Source organism: Phyllobates terribilis, unplaced genomic scaffold (assembly GCF_046119375.1).
Source record: "Phyllobates terribilis strain yellow unplaced genomic scaffold, ASM4611937v1 Scaffold_4380__1_contigs__length_61653, whole genome shotgun sequence".
Lineage (NCBI taxonomy): Eukaryota > Metazoa > Chordata > Amphibia > Anura > Dendrobatidae > Phyllobates > Phyllobates terribilis.
In genome coordinates this window covers 51924-61112 of record NW_027367132.1, presented here as the reverse complement: position 1 = coordinate 61112, position 9189 = coordinate 51924, and positions in this window count along the sequence as shown.

The window sequence follows — 9189 nt, the reverse complement described above, 5'->3', positions numbered from 1 at the left end:
GCTAAAACAAATGAAAAGATATGATTCGAAATGTAAGCCAAATGCACGATAATGAACCATCAGAAAGACAGTCGTAAGGGACCAAGCAAACCAACTAGCATCTTGTACGTCCATAATTCTTTTCGGTATATCCTGATCCCGACAAAAGTCTCCTAGGTCTGATTATGTCCATCATAGTATGACCGTACATCCAGTGCATCATTCTCATCTCTATCACCATTATTATTTGGTCATGTTTATATATTATAGATCGACACTATGTGTCGTATAACAATGTGAGTCTAACTTCTATAGATAAATTTGAAGTACGGTGGTTAGTTATTTAAGGATGTTTATCGAATGAATCTAACAAAAATAAGGATGTATATTCAATAGAAGTGTCAAACGACAAAATGGATCGTGTTCGGATCAATTAATTATTGTTCGATCGGGTCAGATCATCATAATTTTAAAAATGAGAAATATGTGAAACTTAGATTTTGGATGGACTTAGTCTAAATGAGTCTAACTTAAGTTTGGATCGTTAGAAATTATTGGACTGGTCGGATCAATTTAAGTTTTGACGGCTCCAACTTCAACGCAAACCATTTTATATAGATAGATGTAATTGGTTCGGATCAAGGACATTAAACAAGCAATAGATCGACAAAATCAATTTTAATAAGTTCAGACAAAACCTACTCCTCGTAGTCTCAAGATAGTAAGTCAAATCCACCAACAAAGATAAAAGTTTACAAGAGGATAACACAATTGACTTCTCAATAAAGAAATGCGTAAATAACAACAGAAGCAAGTAAGAGGAAACGCTGAAGACTCGCTATTCTCGGTGCCAGTAGACAAGGACACCAGATCCCGGTGAGCGCCAGAGAAGCTCTCTTGCTAGAGTCACCTAAGTCTGGAAACCACCAATAAGACCACAGTCTTACCTGAGATCTATTTGAAGCTAATATGGCTTCATGAGAATAGAGCAATCTAACCACCGTCGAAAGGTTCTAGAGAACGCATTGAAATGCAAAAAATCCTAAAAATCACTCGAGAGAGAAAGCAGCGAGAGATAACTTGTGTGTGTTATGAGTGAAGATTAGGTTTAGGAGCTTTATAAATCAAGCTCCATAAACCAGACTCGTGGACCTCCGTCTCCCTCCAACCGGGTCGGGTCACTTGTAGGGCACAAAGAGATAGCTTCTAGTCTTGGGTCGAAGCCCACTACAACATGCTTTCATGTATTACAACCATACTTATTAAAATCTAGATCCGGGTCTTAAAATCGTAACATTGATCTTTGATCCAAATCTATCATTAGAATGTATTCATGTTAAAATCTTATTGTGGATCCTATTGGATCTCATAATACCAATATGATCTTATGATTTTACGATCCATGTACAATCCTAACGTTGAACTATGATGAGACACTAATGCCTATTTAAAAGCCCAATTATTGCAATTTTTTTATCTTTTGAATGATTAAAATCACTCTATATGTACATCTCTCATACAATGCTAGCATAGGATTTTACTCATGTGTGCGCAACGGCTAAAACGACCCTAACTATGATTGTCTATAACATTAAGTCTCATTTAGAAATATCCTGAATCCAGATTTTTAAATATAGTTCAGTGTACATGACTTGATATTTGAAGAATAGTTATCGCCTTGAAGTAATGCTTGCAGATTTATTTTTAGACATCAAATTTTAGTAGAATTTTTGTAGTACAATGTTTATAGATGAATATAAAATAGTCTTTTATTAATCTTTAAAATCTTACGATTCTATGATCCGATCCTAAGGGTTCGTTGTGATCCAATCCTAAATCTCGATTCTAATAACCTTGATTACAACATTACATGTACAAATGACCCTTAAACTATGGGAGTTCCAAATAATAGAAAATCACCCATTATAAATGTCCTCTTGATTTACTATGTCTTACATTCCCTAACTCTAACTACTCTAACTGTAGAACACAGTCTTGCATAGAGCTAGGAGTGGGTTTGAAGCTATCTATAGTAGCATAAATCTGCACTACCATAATAATAATAATTTGTAGATGGCAACGATCGATTTCTCAAGAATCCGACAAACAAACATTAAACCCGCGATTTATAGTGGAAACCTGAATGTAGAAAACCACTACCTTCTGGCATAACTAGAAAGAATTTGAACGGTCTTCTTTCATTAATATTTACATCAAGATTGAAGCTTTCTCAGAAGACTGCTCGAAGAAAAAGAGCGCATAGCCCTCATCGATTAAATCTAGTGTAGAACGATGTATATGCCCTTTTCTCTCCTTTTTGTGAACCCTAATTCTAATTGATTGAAGACGTCTTGCATGTAAACCTTCGGCCCGACATTTAAAGATTTCCTCCCTTTACATTAATTACCACTATATCCCTAATTAATCCAATTAAAACAAAAATAACCCTAACTTTCATCCCAAGATATTTAAATATTATCTTGATCGAATTTGGCCTCTCAATTGTCCCTCGGATCTTGGCGACCCGTAAAGTTTGTAGAATTCGGCACCTCTTCGCAACTACATGTGGCTCTTTAAACTAATACGGGTTAACTTATACGGTCGCATGAATGATAATCATAGCTAGATTTATCAGATAGTATATCTTATCTGATATGCATTATAAAGTTTTAGAATATACTCATTTAACTAGCGGCAAATTTAATAGTAGTTCATCGGAATCAATTATGGCTCGAAAGCCTGTATTTGGCCCGGAGGTCAACAAATCGAAATCAATTATAGCTCCGAAGCTTGTATTTGGCCTGTAGGTGAACCAATTATAATCTATTATAGATCGGAAGCTTATATTTTGGCTCAGAGGCAAACCGGTCGGAATTGAATATAGCTCGGAAGCTTGTATTTGGCCCAGAGGCGAACCGATCAGAATTGATTATAGCTCAAAAACTTATATTTTGGCCCGAAGGCGAATTGATCCGAATCGGTTATAGCTTGGAAGCTTATATATTGTTCTGGAGGCGAATTGATAGGATTCGATTATAGCTCGGAAGCTTATGTTTTGGCCTAGAGGAGAATCTATCAGAACCTGATTAGCGGCATTTGTACATCATGAGGAGTGGATATTAGCATCAACTATAGGCAAAAGAGACCACAAATGGAGCATATGGCCGTGATCCCGACAATCATGGAGCAAAATGCCTAATACAAGGATTACGTGCACAAGGAAGAAGCACGGAAGGCGGAGAACGAGCGCATGCCGAGAAGAGAAGGGGAAGAAGGCAAACTGCCTGGGTGCGACCGCGTCAGAGCTTGCGCGACCGAGCCTAGACAGGTGCCCAGTAATGCGACCGCGCTCCACAAGGCATGCCCGCACCTGTAGTTCTGCAAACGGTGTGACCCCGCCGACATAAGACGTGCTCGCGCACTCACTAAATGCGAGAGCCGCGAGAAGTCCTGCTTTGTGGGCTTAAATGGGCTTTTCTACCTAGGTCTTGTACAATTTCGGGCTAGGCTTTCCACATACTTTAATTTAGGTCTTGCTTTCTTATAAATTGAGGAGCTTTTTCTCCCCATAAACACATCACATTTTTCAGAGAATAAGAGAATGGTTTTCTTTGGATGAATAGGGAGTAATCTCCTTTACTTTGTTTTCCGGGCTAAGGCTTGCGGAGGTATGGGTTTTGTAGTTTTCCTCCTTTGGTTCTAATAATATGCTATTGTGTTGTTTTAATCTCTTGATTGTTTAGTTATTGATTGCAATATGTTTATCTGCTTAGCTACATAGGTTTACATGTTTCCTTCATATAGTCAGGGCTTGGTTTATCCTAGTTGGAGAACCTTTCCAACTTAGTGGCACAAATCTCTACTTGTACTAGTTGGACTTTTAGGATATGGAGATTAATGAGGTGTAGACGCCAAGAAATATACACTTTCCTATCTATTCATGAACTTAATGCTGCCTAATTTAGTCTTAATAGTTTCATGGCTAGATTGGTAGGTAAGACGCTATTAGGACTAGTTGACCTATTTAGCAATCTTAGTACATGGATTAGGACAAACATAGCATTTAGTATAGAGATAGAACCCAATTTGTAATAGGAATTCGATGATCAAACCCATAACTTCGTAGGATGATGCCTAGGAGAACAAAGTGCTTGCTTTTATAATTTTTCTTAATCAATCAATCAATATTTCCCCTCTTTCCCTTTATTTGTTAATAAAGTTAATTGTTTGGAAACGACAAAACCGGATTCGCAGACTCCCTATGGGATCGAATCTTACTTGCCACTCTACACCTGTGGAGAATAAGATAAGGATTACTTTGACCGGGTTGCCTACGACAGCGTCCGTCAGAACTGATTATAGATCAGAAGCTTATATATTGGCCCGTAGGCGAATGATTGGAATCGATTATAGCTCGAAATCTTATATTTTGGCCCGGAGGCAAATCGATCATAATCGATTATAGGCTGGAAGCTTATGTATTGGCCCAGAGGCGAACCGGTTGGAATCGATTAGAGATCATAAGCTTATAATGGCCGTGCACTTCTTCTCAGAGCGGCTTCATTATGTCCCCTTTAGACCAACATATATCAATAAATTGTCACAAATCAAAAGCGCGCGAGGGGGGGGGGCATCATGTAAAACACTTTTCTCTAGTAAACGTTACGCTCCTGTTCATAAAGTAAGCTAATTACATAAGAAGGCAGCTTGTGCCCTTATAGCTGCAGACAAGTTAGTTCTATAAACCCACATGTTAAATATATATTAATCATAAAGGAAAAGAAAACTTATTGCTCGGTCTAGGTTGTGACACTTTTCCCACTCCGATAGAGAATTCAAGAATTTACGGCCCATGTAGTCGATGAAGTCTTACTGCGCCATGAATCTAACATCGTTAATCTTGCCCCATTCCGATCTCGTTCGTGCCTCCAACTAGTCGCTCAAATTACGGTAAAGGAGAATTCTTAAAAACATACAAAATTGTGCTAAGAGTGATCTTCTATTTGTGGGAAAGAAATTATGTATGCAATGATATATGTCTACTGATTTAAAGTAACTAGAATCTGGATAGTTGAATATAGAACTTTAGACTGATAGAATGATATTCATTAATTGATATGTTTGTTGAGAGTAATCTTCTATTTTCTTTCCTCTTAATTTTCTTTGTCTTGGCTTATAATTCATTATTTGTATTTTTAAAGTGGTGCCTGACATATTTAATACTATTGTGATAACAGTGAAAATTCAGTGCTGAATGGAATGGTTGCAAATTTGCTCATAGTTTGCAAGGTACTTACAATCCTATATTGTTATTTTGCTCAGGTAATCCACATGCATTTGTTGTTGGCGTAAATTTCACAACTCATGTGATTACTGTGAATCTTGGAGAGGTAGGTTGTATGAAATTGACATAGGTGACAAAGCAACAACGGTCAATGTACCCTTATTAAATGGGCAGAAATTGGCATAGGTTTCCTCTTCTTTGCATTGCTTTTATGCTTACCAAGTTGTACACTTATAAAATGAGCTTAGTGTACAGTTTCTGATAACTGTTGAAGAAGAGGCTTCTGTAGAAAGTAGAAAATATCTTGTACACACCGATGGGTAGACCAAGATCATCATTTCTGGGTAGTGGTATTGCAGTTCTCTTACACGCTATGCTGGAAATGATCTTTGGTATCTTTGCTAATTGTCATTTTTGGTTTCCTTCTTTTAGTTAGGTTCTTGTGTGTTTTTGTAGATTTTACTCCAAACTTAGAGAAAAGACCTATTCAATTACGACATCTTTGTTCTCACAGAGAGCAGATGCTTCCACTGTCTGGAAAGAGTTTACAACGTATGAGGGGAAGAAGTAGGTTTCCACTAATATGTTTCTAACTACTACTTTCCTGATGATATGTCGGTTTAGCTTCCTCTGTTAGATGTTTTTACATATATTGGTGAACTGCACATGTACTATTACAACAAGCTCACAAAAGAATCAAAATGGACAATTCCTGAAGAGCTTAAGGTATACATAAGGTTGGCAATATTATCATTCAGTTTTATCCTTTTTTTCTTATTTGTGGACCTATATTTTACAGTTGGCCCGAGAACAAGCTGAAAAGGAAGCTATTCAGACAGCACCAACTGATGGAGGGGCCACAATTTCCACTACTGCAGATTTGACAGGTGCTATTTCACCAATTCCCAATAATGCTTCAACTGCTTCTGTTGTATTTGTAGTGCCATTACTGTGTTTGTATCTCTAAAAAATAAAAACAGCATGAAGAAGACACATTGGTTATCTATTTCTGTAAGCTACTTTCATGTTTTACTTATTCATGTCTTAGCATAAACTGTTATATTATTTTTTATATGTGCATCCTGTGATTTTTTTCTTATCTTCATAGTGTCCTAAACAAGGATCAAGCTGTGTAGAATGTGGTTATTATATGTGTCGATATATGAGAGAGATGATGGATCAGAAGTGTGACATCATACCACTTAATGTAAGTATTTTTTTTCTTTTCCTTTATATGGATCTCTTAACTGAATTTTATTTATATGTTACTTTGGATATTAATTTTATCGTTGATTATACGGAAAAAATGTAATACATTTACATGATTTTCTTGCAGTATTTTCAAGAATTTCCTAGGACCTATGACACTAAGTTTATTGATGAAATTTGTGAAGAGTGGTTTCAATATTTGGATACTCAGATTCCAAAGTAGCTACTCTTACATGTTATAGTTTAGATGCAAAACAATTATATTTTTTATTTGAATTAGTTCTATACAATAAAGATATTCTTCTTATTATTACTGGATAATTCTGTAATTGACTTGAGTATTATTGGAATTATATTTATAAAATTTTCTTGTACAATTGTAGTTTGAGTTTTATAATGTACAAGTTCATGAAAAGGAAATTATATGAAAATATTTTATTAAAATTAAATGATTTCTCAACGGTTTTGTATAAACACCTGAAAGAATGAAGCTAGTATAACGTGATTTCTCTTAGGAGGTTTTTAAACTGCTGAGAAACTTAAAAACTCCTGACCGTGTCTGTTGTTTCTCAAGAGTTGTAAAAAATCCTGAGAGACGTTTCTCAGCCACATATATAACAGGAGTTGTAAAATCCCTTTCTACTTTGTTAAAAAACCTCCTAAGAAATGCACTTCCTGTACTAGTGAATGCAGATTTTGCGCTCTTAAAATACATACAACTCCCATAACAACTCCTAGAGAAACCTAGTTTCTTCATGCATGAGTCAAACTTAAGGTTCCACTATCTAGGTGATTTCTTCAGGACATAAATAGATTTCCTAAATAAGCATGCAAAATCAGGTTTATTACTATCTACAATATTGTTACGTTGTTTCATGTAAATAGTTTCAACCAAGTCATCATTTAAGAAAGTTGTTTTAACATCCATATATTCAAGTTCCCAATCATAGACAATACAAATAGCAAGTAATAATCTCATAGTTTTGTATTTTATCATAGGGTTAAATATGTTATTATAATCAATTCTCTCTCTTTGGATAAATCCTTAACCACAAGCCTAGCCTTAAACCTAGGTGGATCATAGGGCTGTTACCATCCTTAATCTTATATATCCACTTATAATCTATGAGTTTGGCCTTAGAAGCCTTAGAAACTAAAGTCCAAGTATTATTAGTTTTAATGGATTCAATTTATTCCTTCATAGCACTAAGCCAATGTTTAGATTCTACACATTTTATAGTCTACTCATAGATATATGGGATATATAAAAAAATTAATCACAACAACAATGATAAAAGTACAATCAACTATGTTAATAGGCTATTCAGATATCACAAACTCAACAACATTAGAAACATATTTGATACTAGGTTTACTCAGCGTAGGTTCTATGTCTCTAGTTAATTGATAAGAGGACAAGTCATTATTAACATGCAAGTCTACAACATTGTCAATATTAGAGCTAGACAAATTATTAGGCATGCTATTTTTTATTATTAGAGACTGCAAAAACTTCCCTGTCATCTTCATTATTTTACTCCCCTAACTGTTGTGAGTTTTGACCAGTGTTGCTCTCCAGATTGTCACTTGACTCCCCTTGATTAGTTGTGGAATCAATCAACCTAGACTCACTGTCTATCTCTTCATTACTAAGGGAGAGGTACCCTTGATCAAACACTTCCTCCACTGGGACTAGGGTTGATTGTGTAACATAGAAGTTTCTGTTGAGGTCTTCATCCTCAACTCCTTCTTCATTTGTACCTGTAGACTCACGTAAAGTTATGAGTGTGTTTTTAAAATGAAATTCATGTTCTTTAGAAGTAAGTTTTTTTTGCAGTAAACCACTTGTTAATTACCCAACTTTGCAGCAAACCACCCTCTATAATCCAAATGTTATTTTTTTGTTACCAAACACCACCATTTATGTTTTTCGTCCATTTTTCTATTAACATCGATGAAAAGGCTATTTTACCCCTTCCTTTTAGCAAAATTACCAAAATTTCAGGATCTTTATTCCACTTATACCTTTTGTCTTCTTCCTCATCCTTTCTTGATTTCCTCACCTGACCCCTCTCCTCGTCCTTCTCCTCTTTGACCTCAGTCCGATTTCGAGGTTTTTTGTCCATTGATGGTGGTAAAGCTCGACGTAGAGGGCTCGAGGTTCCACCAGCGCTGCAGCACTAGCCACTGCTCCACCCGCCTTTACTGATGAATTTAGAGGTCTAGAGAACATAGTTTTTTAAAATCTAAGTACCCGAAATCTCCTCCAAATCTCGCAATTGAAGTAAGAAATCTCAAATTGTAAGACGAATGGCCCAGATCCGTCATTCAATCCCCTAAAGTCGCACCCAACTCCCAGATTTCGACCTTGAACTCGCCAACTATGAACCCTAATTTTTTAGTTTGTTCCGTGATGAGCGACATCTATTATGGCGTAAATAGTGGTCGTTGGTATCGTTTATAGACGAAATGGCCATGATTTGGAACGTATTAGTGTGCTCTGGACCTCACGAGGAAAATGTGTTAAACACGAGGAATACAGACATTTGGGTGAAGACCGAAGAGGAAACGGCCAAAGGACGAACCAAGTTCACGCACGCGGGAAGACGCAGCCGCGCTGAAGCTCAGGGACCAGGGCGTGACCCCGCCCTGGGTGGCGTGACCGCGCCGGGACTCTAGAAGGTGGGACGCGACCGCGCCCAGATAGACGCGACCGC